Below are 13,400 nucleotides of genomic sequence, written 5' to 3' on the forward strand. Positions count from 1 at the left end.
GGCCTGATCTGACTGAAGCAGAACTTCTGCACTGGGTGTGCTGCATTGGCATAGAGCTGCCATGCCCAAAGTGCTGGCTTCCTTGCAAAGGGGTAGAGAGGCCCCAAAGCGTCTTGCTTCCAGCTCTTTGGGTAGCTAAGAAACTACTGGCTCTGCCCAGTGTTCTTACAACCTACCTGGAACATCTGTTACCAAGGCCTGTGAAATGCAGTTTCTTGGCAGGCCTGATCTGGCTGAAGCAGACCTTCTGCTCTGGGTGTGCTACATTGCCCTAGAGCTGAAAGGCACAACGTGCAGGCTTCTTTCCAGAGGGCGAGTTGGGCCCCACAGCCTCTTGCTTCCAGCTCTTTGGGAAGTTAAGGAACAACTCGCTCTGCACAGTGCTCTTACAGCCTACCGGGAACATCTCTTCCAAAGGCCTGTGAAACGCAGTTTCTTTGCAGGCCTGATCTGGCTGAAGTAGGACTTCTGCTCTGGGTGTGCTACTTTGCCCTAGAGCTGAAAGGCACAACGTGCAGGCTTCTTTCCAAAGGGCGAGTTGGGCCCCACAGCATCTTGCTTCCAGCTCTTTGGGAACCTAAGTAACAACTCGCTCTGCACAGTGCTCTTACAGCCTACCGGGAACATCTCTTCCAAAGTCCTGTGAAACGCAGTTTCTTTGCAGGCCCGATCTGGCTGAAGTAGGACTTCTGCTCTGGGTGTGCTACTTTGCCCTAGAGCTGAAAGGCACAACGTGCAGGCTTCTTTCCAAAGGGCGAGTTGGGCCCCACAGCATCTTGCTTCCAGCTCTTTGGGAAGCTAAGAAACAACTCGCTCTGCACAGTGCTCTTACAGCCTAGTGGGAACATCTCTTCCAAAGGCCTGTGAAACGCAGTTTCTTTGCAGGCCCGATCTGGCTGAAGTAGGACTTCTGCTCTGGGTGTGCTACTTTGCCCTAGAGCTGAAAGGCGCAACTCGCAGGCTTCTTTCCAAAGGGCGAGTTGGGCCCCACAGCGTCTTGCTTCCAGCTCTTTGGGAAGCTAAGAAAGAACTCGCTCTGCACAGTGCTCTTACAGCCTACGGGGAACATCTCTGACAAAGGCCTGTGAAACGCAGTTTCTTTGCAGGCCTGATCTGGCTGAAGTAGGACTTCTGCTCTGGGTGTGCTACTTTGCCCTAGAGCTGAAAGGCACAACGTGCAGGCTTCTTTCCAAAGGGCGAGTTGGGCCCCACAGCATCTTGCTTCCAGCTCTTTGGGAAGCTAAGAAACAACTCGCTCTGCACAGTGCTCTTACAGCCTAGTGGGAACATCTCTTCCAAAGGCCTGTGAAACGCAGTTTCTTTGCAGGCCCGATCTGGCTGAAGTAGGACTTCTGCTCTGGGTGTGCTACTTTGCCCTAGAGCTGAAAGGCGCAACTTGCAGGCTTCTTTCCAAAGGGCGAGTTGGGCCCCACAGCATCTTGCTTCCAGCTCTTTGGGAAGCTAAGAAACAACTCGCTCTGCACAGTGCTCTTACAGCCTACCGGGAACATCTCTTCCAAAGGCCTGTGAAACGCAGTTTCTTTGCAGGCCTGATCTGGCTGAAGTAGGACTTCTGCTCTGGGTGTGCTACTTTGCCCTAGAGCTGAAAGGCACAATGTGCAGGCTTCTTTCCAAAGGGCGAGTTGGGCCCCACAGCATCTTGCTTCCAGCTCTTTGGGAAGCTAAGAGACAACTCGCTCTGCACAGTGCTCTTACAGCCTACGGGGAACATCTCTGACAAAGGCCTGTGAAACGCAGTTTCTTTGCAGGCCTGATCTGGCTGAAGTAGGACTTCTGCTCTGGGTGTGCTACTTTGCCCTAGAGCTGAAAGGCACAACGTGCAGGCTTCTTTCCAAAGGGCGAGTTGGGCCCCACAGCATCTTGCTTCCAGCTCTTTGGGAAGCTAAGAAACAACTCGCTCTGCACAGTGCTCTTACAGCCTAGTGGGAACATCTCTTCCAAAGGCCTGTGAAACGCAGTTTCTTTGCAGGCCCGATCTGGCTGAAGTAGGACTTCTGCTCTGGGTGTGCTACTTTGCCCTAGAGCTGAAAGGCACAACGTGCAGGCTTCTTTCCAAAGGGCGAGTTGGGCCCCACAGCGTCTTGCTTCCAGCTCTTTGGGAAGCTAAGAAACAACTCGCTCTGCACAGTGCTCTTACAGCCTAGTGGGAACATCTCTTCCAAAGGCCTGTGAAACGCAGTTTCTTTGCAGGCCCGATCTGGCTGAAGTAGGACTTCTGCTCTGGGTGTGCTACTTTGCCCTAGAGCTGAAAGGCGCAACTTGCAGGCTTCTTTCCAAAGGGCGAGTTGGGCCCCACAGCATCTTGCTTCCAGCTCTTTGGGAAGCTAAGAAACAACTCGCTCTGTACAGTGCTCTTACAGCCTAGTGGGAACATCTCTTCCAAAGGCCTGTGAAACGCAGTTTCTTTGCAGGCCTGATCTGGCTGAAGTAGGACTTCTGCTCTGGGTGTGCTACTTTGCCCTAGAGCTGAAAGGCACAATGTGCAGGCTTCTTTCCAAAGGGCGAGTTGGGCCCCACAGCATCTTGCTTCCAGCTCTTTGGGAAGCTAAGAAACAACTTGCTCTGCACAGTGCTCTTACAGCCTACGGGGAACATCTCTGACAAAGGCCTGTGAAACGCAGTTTCTTTGCAGGCCTGATCTGGCTGAAGTAGGACTTCTGCTCTGGGTGTGCTACTTTGCCCTAGAGCTGAAAGGCACAACGTGCAGGCTTCTTTCCAAAGGGCGAGTTGGGCCCCACAGCATCTTGCTTCCAGCTCTTTGGGAAGCTAAGAAACAACTCGCTCTGCACAGTGCTCTTACAGCCTAGTGGGAACATCTCTTCCAAAGGCCTGTGAAACGCAGTTTCTTTGCAGGCCCGATCTGGCTGAAGTAGGACTTCTGCTCTGGGTGTGCTACTTTGCCCTAGAGCTGAAAGGCGCAACTTGCAGGCTTCTTTCCAAAGGGCGAGTTGGGCCCCACAGCGTCTTGCTTCCTGCTCTTTGGGAAGCTAAGAAACAACTCGCTCTGCACAGTGCTCTTACAGCCTAGTGGGAGCATCTCTTCCAAAGGCCTGTGAAACGCAGTTTCTTTGCAGGCCCGATCTGGCTGAAGTAGGACTTCTGCTCTGGGTGTGCTACTTTGCCCTAGAGCTGAAAGGCACAACGTGCAGGCTTCTTTCCAAAGGGCGAGTTGGGCCCCACAGCATCTTGCTTCCAGCTCTTTGGGAAGCTAAGAAACAACTCGCTCTGCACAGTGCTCTTACAGCCTAGTGGGAACATCTCTTCCAAAGGCCTGTGAAACGCAGTTTCTTTGCAGGCCCGATCTGGCTGAAGTAGGACTTCTGCTCTGGGTGTGCTACTTTGCCCTAGAGCTGAAAGGCGCAACTTGCAGGCTTCTTTCCAAAGGGCGAGTTGGGCCCCACAGCATCTTGCTTCCAGCTCTTTGGGAAGCTAAGAAACAACTCGCTCTGCACAGTGCTCTTACAGCCTACCGGGAACATCTCTTCCAAAGGCCTGTGAAACGCAGTTTCTTTGCAGGCCCGATCTGGCTGAAGTAGGACTTCTGCTCTGGGTGTGCTACTTTGCCCTAGAGCTGAAAGGCACAACGTGCAGGCTTCTTTCCAAAGGGCGAGTTGGGCCCAACAGCATCTTGCTTCCAGCTCTTTGGGCAGCTAAGAAACAACTTGCTCTGCACTGGTGTTTTACAGCCTACAGGGAACGAGTCTTACAAAGGCCTGTGAAACGCAGTTTCTTCCCAGGCCTGATCTTGCTGAAGTAGAACTTCTGCTCTGCCGTGTCCTACATGGGCCTAGAGCTGCAAGGCACAAATTCCTGCCTTGTGTCCTCAAGGGCAGACAGGCCCCACAGCATGGGGCTTCCAGCTCTTTGGGCAGCTGAGAAACAACTTGCTCTGCACTGGTGTTTTACAGCCTACAGGGATCGAGTCTTACAAAGGCCTGCGAAATGCAGTTTCTTCCCAGGACTTATCTTGCTGAAGTAGAACTTCTGCTCTGCCGTGTCCTACATGGGCCTAGAGCTGCAAGGCACAAAGTCCTGCCTTGCTTCCCCAAGGGGAGACTAGACCCTCAGCATCCAGCTACCAGCTCTTTGCGCAGCTAGGCAACAACTCGCTCTGCATTGGTGTTTTACAGCCTACCGGGAAGATATCTTACAAAGGCCTGTGAAACGCAGTTTCTTGGTAGGCCTGATCTGACTGAAGCAGAACTTCTGCACTGGGTGTGCTGCATTGGCATAGAGCTGCCATGCCCAAAGTGCTGGCTTCCTTGCAAAGGGGTAGAGAGGCCCCAAAGCGTCTTGCTTCCAGCTCTTTGGGTAGCTAAGAAACTACTGGCTCTGCCCAGTGTTCTTACAACCTACCTGGAACATCTGTTACCAAGGCCTGTGAAATGCAGTTTCTTGGCAGGCCTGATCTGGCTGAAGCAGACCTTCTGCTCTGGGTGTGCTACATTGCCCTAGAGCTGAAAGGCACAACGTGCAGGCTTCTTTCCAGAGGGCGAGTTGGGCCCCACAGCCTCTTGCTTCCAGCTCTTTGGGAAGTTAAGGAACAACTCGCTCTGCACAGTGCTCTTACAGCCTACCGGGAACATCTCTTCCAAAGGCCTGTGAAACGCAGTTTCTTTGCAGGCCTGATCTGGCTGAAGTAGGACTTCTGCTCTGGGTGTGCTACTTTGCCCTAGAGCTGAAAGGCACAACGTGCAGGCTTCTTTCCAAAGGGCGAGTTGGGCCCCACAGCATCTTGCTTCCAGCTCTTTGGGAACCTAAGTAACAACTCGCTCTGCACAGTGCTCTTACAGCCTACCGGGAACATCTCTTCCAAAGGCCTGTGAAACGCAGTTTCTTTGCAGGCCCGATCTGGCTGAAGTAGGACTTCTGCTCTGGGTGTGCTACTTTGCCCTAGAGCTGAAAGGCACAACGTGCAGGCTTCTTTCCAAAGGGCGAGTTGGGCCCCACAGCATCTTGCTTCCAGCTCTTTGGGAAGCTAAGAAACAACTCGCTCTGCACAGTGCTCTTACAGCCTACCGGGAACATCTCTTCCAAAGGCCTGTGAAACGCAGTTTCTTTGCAGGCCTTATCTGGCTGAAGTAGGACTTCTGCTCTGGGTGTGCTACTTTGCCCTAGAGCTGAAAGGCACAACGTGCAGGCTTCTTTCCAAAGAGCGAGTTGGGCCCCACAGCATCTTGCTTCCAGCTCTTTGGGAAGCTAAGAAACAACTCGCTCTGCACAGTGCTCTTACAGCCTACCGGGAACATCTCTGACAAAGGCCTGTGAAACGCAGTTTCTTTGCAGGCCTGATCTGGCTGAAGTAGGACTTCTGCTCTGGGTGTGCTACTTTGCCCTAGAGCTGAAAGGCACAACGTGCAGGCTTCTTTCCAAAGGGCGAGTTGGGCCCCACAGCATCTTGCTTCCAGCTCTTTGGGAAGCTAAGAAACAACTCGCTCTGCACAGTGCTCTTACAGCCTAGTGGGAACATCTCTTCCAAAGGCCTGTGAAACGCAGTTTCTTTGCAGGCCCGATCTGGCTGAAGTAGGACTTCTGCTCTGGGTGTGCTACTTTGCCCTAGAGCTGAAAGGCGCAACTTGCAGGCTTCTTTCCAAAGGGCGAGTTGGGCCCCACAGCATCTTGCTTCCAGCTCTTTGGGAAGCTAAGAAACAACTCGCTCTGCACAGTGCTCTTACAGCCTACCGGGAACATCTCTTCCAAAGGCCTGTGAAACGCAGTTTCTTTGCAGGCCTGATCTGGCTGAAGTAGGACTTCTGCTCTGGGTGTGCTACTTTGCCCTAGAGCTGAAAGGCACAATGTGCAGGCTTCTTTCCAAAGGGCGAGTTGGGCCCCACAGCATCTTGCTTCCAGCTCTTTGGGAAGCTAAGAAACAACTCGCTCTGCACAGTGCTCTTACAGCCTACGGGGAACATCTCTGACAAAGGCCTGTGAAACGCAGTTTCTTTGCAGGCCTGATCTGGCTGAAGTAGGACTTCTGCTCTGGGTGTGCTACTTTGCCCTAGAGCTGAAAGGCACAACGTGCAGGCTTCTTTCCAAAGGGCGAGTTGGGCCCCACAGCATCTTGCTTCCAGCTCTTTGGGAAGCTAAGAAACAACTCGCTCTGCACAGTGCTCTTACAGCCTAGTGGGAACATCTCTTCCAAAGGCCTGTGAAACGCAGTTTCTTTGCAGGCCCGATCTGGCTGAAGTAGGACTTCTGCTCTGGGTGTGCTACTTTGCCCTAGAGCTGAAAGGCGCAACTTGCAGGCTTCTTTCCAAAGGGCGAGTTGGGCCCCACAGCATCTTGCTTCCAGCTCTTTGGGAAGCTAAGAAACAACTCGCTCTGCACAGTGCTCTTACAGCCTACCGGGAACATCTCTTCCAAAGGCCTGTGAAACGCAGTTTCTTTGCAGGCCCGATCTGGCTGAAGTAGGACTTCTGCTCTGGGTGTGCTACTTTGCCCTAGAGCTGAAAGGCACAACGTGCAGGCTTCTTTCCAAAGGGCGAGTTGGGCCCAACAGCATCTTGCTTCCAGCTCTTTGGGCAGCTAAGAAACAACTTGCTCTGCACTGGTGTTTTACAGCCTACAGGGAACGAGTCTTACAAAGGCCTGTGAAACGCAGTTTCTTCCCAGGCCTGATCTTGCTGAAGTAGAACTTCTGCTCTGCCGTGTCCTACATGGGCCTAGAGCTGCAAGGCACAAATTCCTGCCTTGTGTCCTCAAGGGCAGACAGGCCCCACAGCATGGGGCTTCCAGCTCTTTGGGCAGCTGAGAAACAACTTGCTCTGCACTGGTGTTTTACAGCCTACAGGGATCGAGTCTTACAAAGGCCTGCGAAATGCAGTTTCTTCCCAGGACTTATCTTGCTGAAGTAGAACTTCTGCTCTGCCGTGTCCTACATGGGCCTAGAGCTGCAAGGCACAAAGTCCTGCCTTGCTTCCCCAAGGGGAGACTAGACCCTCAGCATCCAGCTACCAGCTCTTTGCGCAGCTAGGCAACAACTCGCTCTGCATTGGTGTTTTACAGCCTACCGGGAAGATATCTTACAAAGGCCTGTGAAACGCAGTTTCTTGGTAGGCCTGATCTGACTGAAGCAGAACTTCTGCACTGGGTGTGCTGCATTGGCATAGAGCTGCCATGCCCAAAGTGCTGGCTTCCTTGCAAAGGGGTAGAGAGGCCCCAAAGCGTCTTGCTTCCAGCTCTTTGGGTAGCTAAGAAACTACTGGCTCTGCCCAGTGTTCTTACAACCTACCTGGAACATCTGTTACCAAGGCCTGTGAAATGCAGTTTCTTGGCAGGCCTGATCTGGCTGAAGCAGACCTTCTGCTCTGGGTGTGCTACATTGCCCTAGAGCTGAAAGGCACAACGTGCAGGCTTCTTTCCAGAGGGCGAGTTGGGCCCCACAGCCTCTTGCTTCCAGCTCTTTGGGAAGTTAAGGAACAACTCGCTCTGCACAGTGCTCTTACAGCCTACCGGGAACATCTCTTCCAAAGGCCTGTGAAACGCAGTTTCTTTGCAGGCCTGATCTGGCTGAAGTAGGACTTCTGCTCTGGGTGTGCTACTTTGCCCTAGAGCTGAAAGGCACAACGTGCAGGCTTCTTTCCAAAGGGCGAGTTGGGCCCCACAGCATCTTGCTTCCAGCTCTTTGGGAACCTAAGTAACAACTCGCTCTGCACAGTGCTCTTACAGCCTACCGGGAACATCTCTTCCAAAGGCCTGTGAAACGCAGTTTCTTTGCAGGCCCGATCTGGCTGAAGTAGGACTTCTGCTCTGGGTGTGCTACTTTGCCCTAGAGCTGAAAGGCACAACGTGCAGGCTTCTTTCCAAAGGGCGAGTTGGGCCCCACAGCATCTTGCTTCCAGCTCTTTGGGAAGCTAAGAAACAACTCGCTCTGCACAGTGCTCTTACAGCCTACCGGGAACATCTCTTCCAAAGGCCTGTGAAACGCAGTTTCTTTGCAGGCCTTATCTGGCTGAAGTAGGACTTCTGCTCTGGGTGTGCTACTTTGCCCTAGAGCTGAAAGGCACAACGTGCAGGCTTCTTTCCAAAGAGCGAGTTGGGCCCCACAGCATCTTGCTTCCAGCTCTTTGGGAAGCTAAGAAACAACTCGCTCTGCACAGTGCTCTTACAGCCTACGGGGAACATCTCTGACAAAGGCCTGTGAAATGCAGTTTCTTTGCAGGCCTGATCTGGCTGAAGTAGGACTTCTGCTCTGGGTGTGCTACTTTGCCCTAGAGCTGAAAGGCACAACGTGCAGGCTTCTTTCCAAAGGGCGAGTTGGGCCCCACAGCATCTTGCTTCCAGCTCTTTGGGAAGCTAAGAAACAACTCGCTCTGCACAGTGCTCTTACAGCCTAGTGGGAACATCTCTTCCAAAGGCCTGTGAAACGCAGTTTCTTTGCAGGCCCGATCTGGCTGAAGTAGGACTTCTGCTCTGGGTGTGCTACTTTGCCCTAGAGCTGAAAGGCGCAACTTGCAGGCTTCTTTCCAAAGGGCGAGTTGGGCCCCACAGCATCTTGCTTCCAGCTCTTTGGGAAGCTAAGAAACAACTCGCTCTGCACAGTGCTCTTACAGCCTACCGGGAACATCTCTTCCAAAGGCCTGTGAAACGCAGTTTCTTTGCAGGCCTGATCTGGCTGAAGTAGGACTTCTGCTCTGGGTGTGCTACTTTGCCCTAGAGCTGAAAGGCACAATGTGCAGGCTTCTTTCCAAAGGGCGAGTTGGGCCCCACAGCATCTTGCTTCCAGCTCTTTGGGAAGCTAAGAAACAACTCGCTCTGCACAGTGCTCTTACAGCCTACGGGGAACATCTCTGACAAAGGCCTGTGAAACGCAGTTTCTTTGCAGGCCTGATCTGGCTGAAGTAGGACTTCTGCTCTGGGTGTGCTACTTTGCCCTAGAGCTGAAAGGCACAACGTGCAGGCTTCTTTCCAAAGGGCGAGTTGGGCCCCACAGCATCTTGCTTCCAGCTCTTTGGGAAGCTAAGAAACAACTCGCTCTGCACAGTGCTCTTACAGCCTAGTGGGAACATCTCTTCCAAAGGCCTGTGAAACGCAGTTTCTTTGCAGGCCCGATCTGGCTGAAGTAGGACTTCTGCTCTGGGTGTGCTACTTTGCCCTAGAGCTGAAAGGCGCAACTTGCAGGCTTCTTTCCAAAGGGCGAGTTGGGCCCCACAGCATCTTGCTTCCAGCTCTTTGGGAAGCTAAGAAACAACTCGCTCTGCACAGTGCTCTTACAGCCTACCGGGAACATCTCTTCCAAAGGCCTGTGAAACGCAGTTTCTTTGCAGGCCCGATCTGGCTGAAGTAGGACTTCTGCTCTGGGTGTGCTACTTTGCCCTAGAGCTGAAAGGCACAACGTGCAGGCTTCTTTCCAAAGGGCGAGTTGGGCCCAACAGCATCTTGCTTCCAGCTCTTTGGGCAGCTAAGAAACAACTTGCTCTGCACTGGTGTTTTACAGCCTACAGGGAACGAGTCTTACAAAGGCCTGTGAAACGCAGTTTCTTCCCAGGCCTGATCTTGCTGAAGTAGAACTTCTGCTCTGCCGTGTCCTACATGGGCCTAGAGCTGCAAGGCACAAATTCCTGCCTTGTGTCCTCAAGGGCAGACAGGCCCCACAGCATGGGGCTTCCAGCTCTTTGGGCAGCTGAGAAACAACTTGCTCTGCACTGGTGTTTTACAGCCTACAGGGATCGAGTCTTACAAAGGCCTGCGAAATGCAGTTTCTTCCCAGGACTTATCTTGCTGAAGTAGAACTTCTGCTCTGCCGTGTCCTACATGGGCCTAGAGCTGCAAGGCACAAAGTCCTGCCTTGCTTCCCCAAGGGGAGACTAGACCCTCAGCATCCAGCTACCAGCTCTTTGCGCAGCTAGGCAACAACTCGCTCTGCATTGGTGTTTTACAGCCTACCGGGAAGATATCTTACAAAGGCCTGTGAAACGCAGTTTCTTGGTAGGCCTGATCTGACTGAAGCAGAACTTCTGCACTGGGTGTGCTGCATTGGCATAGAGCTGCCATGCCCAAAGTGCTGGCTTCCTTGCAAAGGGGTAGAGAGGCCCCAAAGCGTCTTGCTTCCAGCTCTTTGGGTAGCTAAGAAACTACTGGCTCTGCCCAGTGTTCTTACAACCTACCTGGAACATCTGTTACCAAGGCCTGTGAAATGCAGTTTCTTGGCAGGCCTGATCTGGCTGAAGCAGACCTTCTGCTCTGGGTGTGCTACATTGCCCTAGAGCTGAAAGGCACAACGTGCAGGCTTCTTTCCAGAGGGCGAGTTGGGCCCCACAGCCTCTTGCTTCCAGCTCTTTGGGAAGTTAAGGAACAACTCGCTCTGCACAGTGCTCTTACAGCCTACCGGGAACATCTCTGACAAAGGCCTGTGAAACGCAGTTTCTTTGCAGGCCTGATCTGGCTGAAGTAGGACTTCTGCTCTGGGTGTGCTACTTTGCCCTAGAGCTGAAAGGCACAACGTGCAGGCTTCTTTCCAAAGGGCGAGTTGGGCCCCACAGCATCTTGCTTCCAGCTCTTTGGGAACCTAAGTAACAACTCGCTCTGCACAGTGCTCTTACAGCCTACCGGGAACATCTCTTCCAAAGGCCTGTGAAACGCAGTTTCTTTGCAGGCCCGATCTGGCTGAAGTAGGACTTCTGCTCTGGGTGTGCTACTTTGCCCTAGAGCTGAAAGGCACAACGTGCAGGCTTCTTTCCAAAGGGCGAGTTGGGCCCCACAGCATCTTGCTTCCAGCTCTTTGGGAAGCTAAGAAACAACTCGCTCTGCACAGTGCTCTTACAGCCTACCGGGAACATCTCTTCCAAAGGCCTGTGAAACGCAGTTTCTTTGCAGGCCTTATCTGGCTGAAGTAGGACTTCTGCTCTGGGTGTGCTACTTTGCCCTAGAGCTGAAAGGCACAACGTGCAGGCTTCTTTCCAAAGAGCGAGTTGGGCCCCACAGCATCTTGCTTCCAGCTCTTTGGGAAGCTAAGAAACAACTCGCTCTGCACAGTGCTCTTACAGCCTACGGGGAACATCTCTGACAAAGGCCTGTGAAATGCAGTTTCTTTGCAGGCCTGATCTGGCTGAAGTAGGACTTCTGCTCTGGGTGTGCTACTTTGCCCTAGAGCTGAAAGGCACAACGTGCAGGCTTCTTTCCAAAGGGCGAGTTGGGCCCCACAGCATCTTGCTTCCAGCTCTTTGGGAAGCTAAGAAACAACTCGCTCTGCACAGTGCTCTTACAGCCTAGTGGGAACATCTCTTCCAAAGGCCTGTGAAACGCAGTTTCTTTGCAGGCCCGATCTGGCTGAAGTAGGACTTCTGCTCTGGGTGTGCTACTTTGCCCTAGAGCTGAAAGGCGCAACTTGCAGGCTTCTTTCCAAAGGGCGAGTTGGGCCCCACAGCATCTTGCTTCCAGCTCTTTGGGAAGCTAAGAAACAACTCGCTCTGCACAGTGCTCTTACAGCCTACCGGGAACATCTCTTCCAAAGGCCTGTGAAACGCAGTTTCTTTGCAGGCCTGATCTGGCTGAAGTAGGACTTCTGCTCTGGGTGTGCTACTTTGCCCTAGAGCTGAAAGGCACAATGTGCAGGCTTCTTTCCAAAGGGCGAGTTGGGCCCCACAGCATCTTGCTTCCAGCTCTTTGGGAAGCTAAGAAACAACTCGCTCTGCACAGTGCTCTTACAGCCTACGGGGAACATCTCTGACAAAGGCCTGTGAAACGCAGTTTCTTTGCAGGCCTGATCTGGCTGAAGTAGGACTTCTGCTCTGGGTGTGCTACTTTGCCCTAGAGCTGAAAGGCACAACGTGCAGGCTTCTTTCCAAAGGGCGAGTTGGGCCCCACAGCATCTTGCTTCCAGCTCTTTGGGAAGCTAAGAAACAACTCGCTCTGCACAGTGCTCTTACAGCCTAGTGGGAACATCTCTTCCAAAGGCCTGTGAAACGCAGTTTCTTTGCAGGCCCGATCTGGCTGAAGTAGGACTTCTGCTCTGGGTGTGCTACTTTGCCCTAGAGCTGAAAGGCGCAACTTGCAGGCTTCTTTCCAAAGGGCGAGTTGGGCCCCACAGCATCTTGCTTCCAGCTCTTTGGGAAGCTAAGAAACAACTCGCTCTGCACAGTGCTCTTACAGCCTACCGGGAACATCTCTTCCAAAGGCCTGTGAAACGCAGTTTCTTTGCAGGCCCGATCTGGCTGAAGTAGGACTTCTGCTCTGGGTGTGCTACTTTGCCCTAGAGCTGAAAGGCACAACGTGCAGGCTTCTTTCCAAAGGGCGAGTTGGGCCCAACAGCATCTTGCTTCCAGCTCTTTGGGCAGCTAAGAAACAACTTGCTCTGCACTGGTGTTTTACAGCCTACAGGGAACGAGTCTTACAAAGGCCTGTGAAACGCAGTTTCTTCCCAGGCCTGATCTTGCTGAAGTAGAACTTCTGCTCTGCCGTGTCCTACATGGGCCTAGAGCTGCAAGGCACAAATTCCTGCCTTGTGTCCTCAAGGGCAGACAGGCCCCACAGCATGGGGCTTCCAGCTCTTTGGGCAGCTGAGAAACAACTTGCTCTGCACTGGTGTTTTACAGCCTACAGGGATCGAGTCTTACAAAGGCCTGCGAAATGCAGTTTCTTCCCAGGACTTATCTTGCTGAAGTAGAACTTCTGCTCTGCCGTGTCCTACATGGGCCTAGAGCTGCAAGGCACAAAGTCCTGCCTTGCTTCCCCAAGGGGAGACTAGACCCTCAGCATCCAGCTACCAGCTCTTTGCGCAGCTAGGCAACAACTCGCTCTGCATTGGTGTTTTACAGCCTACCGGGAAGATATCTTACAAAGGCCTGTGAAACGCAGTTTCTTGGTAGGCCTGATCTGACTGAAGCAGAACTTCTGCACTGGGTGTGCTGCATTGGCATAGAGCTGCCATGCCCAAAGTGCTGGCTTCCTTGCAAAGGGGTAGAGAGGCCCCAAAGCGTCTTGCTTCCAGCTCTTTGGGTAGCTAAGAAACTACTGGCTCTGCCCAGTGTTCTTACAACCTACCTGGAACATCTGTTACCAAGGCCTGTGAAATGCAGTTTCTTGGCAGGCCTGATCTGGCTGAAGCAGACCTTCTGCTCTGGGTGTGCTACATTGCCCTAGAGCTGAAAGGCACAACGTGCAGGCTTCTTTCCAGAGGGCGAGTTGGGCCCCACAGCCTCTTGCTTCCAGCTCTTTGGGAAGTTAAGGAACAACTCGCTCTGCACAGTGCTCTTACAGCCTACCGGGAACATCTCTGACAAAGGCCTGTGAAACGCAGTTTCTTTGCAGGCCTGATCTGGCTGAAGTAGGACTTCTGCTCTGGGTGTGCTACTTTGCCCTAGAGCTGAAAGGCACAACGTGCAGGCTTCTTTCCAAAGGGCGAGTTGGGCCCCACAGCATCTTGCTTCCAGCTCTTTGGG

The sequence above is a fragment of the Equus caballus genome, chromosome 25 (genome assembly GCF_041296265.1).
Source record: "Equus caballus isolate H_3958 breed thoroughbred chromosome 25, TB-T2T, whole genome shotgun sequence".
NCBI classification, from domain to species: Eukaryota; Metazoa; Chordata; class Mammalia; order Perissodactyla; family Equidae; genus Equus; species Equus caballus.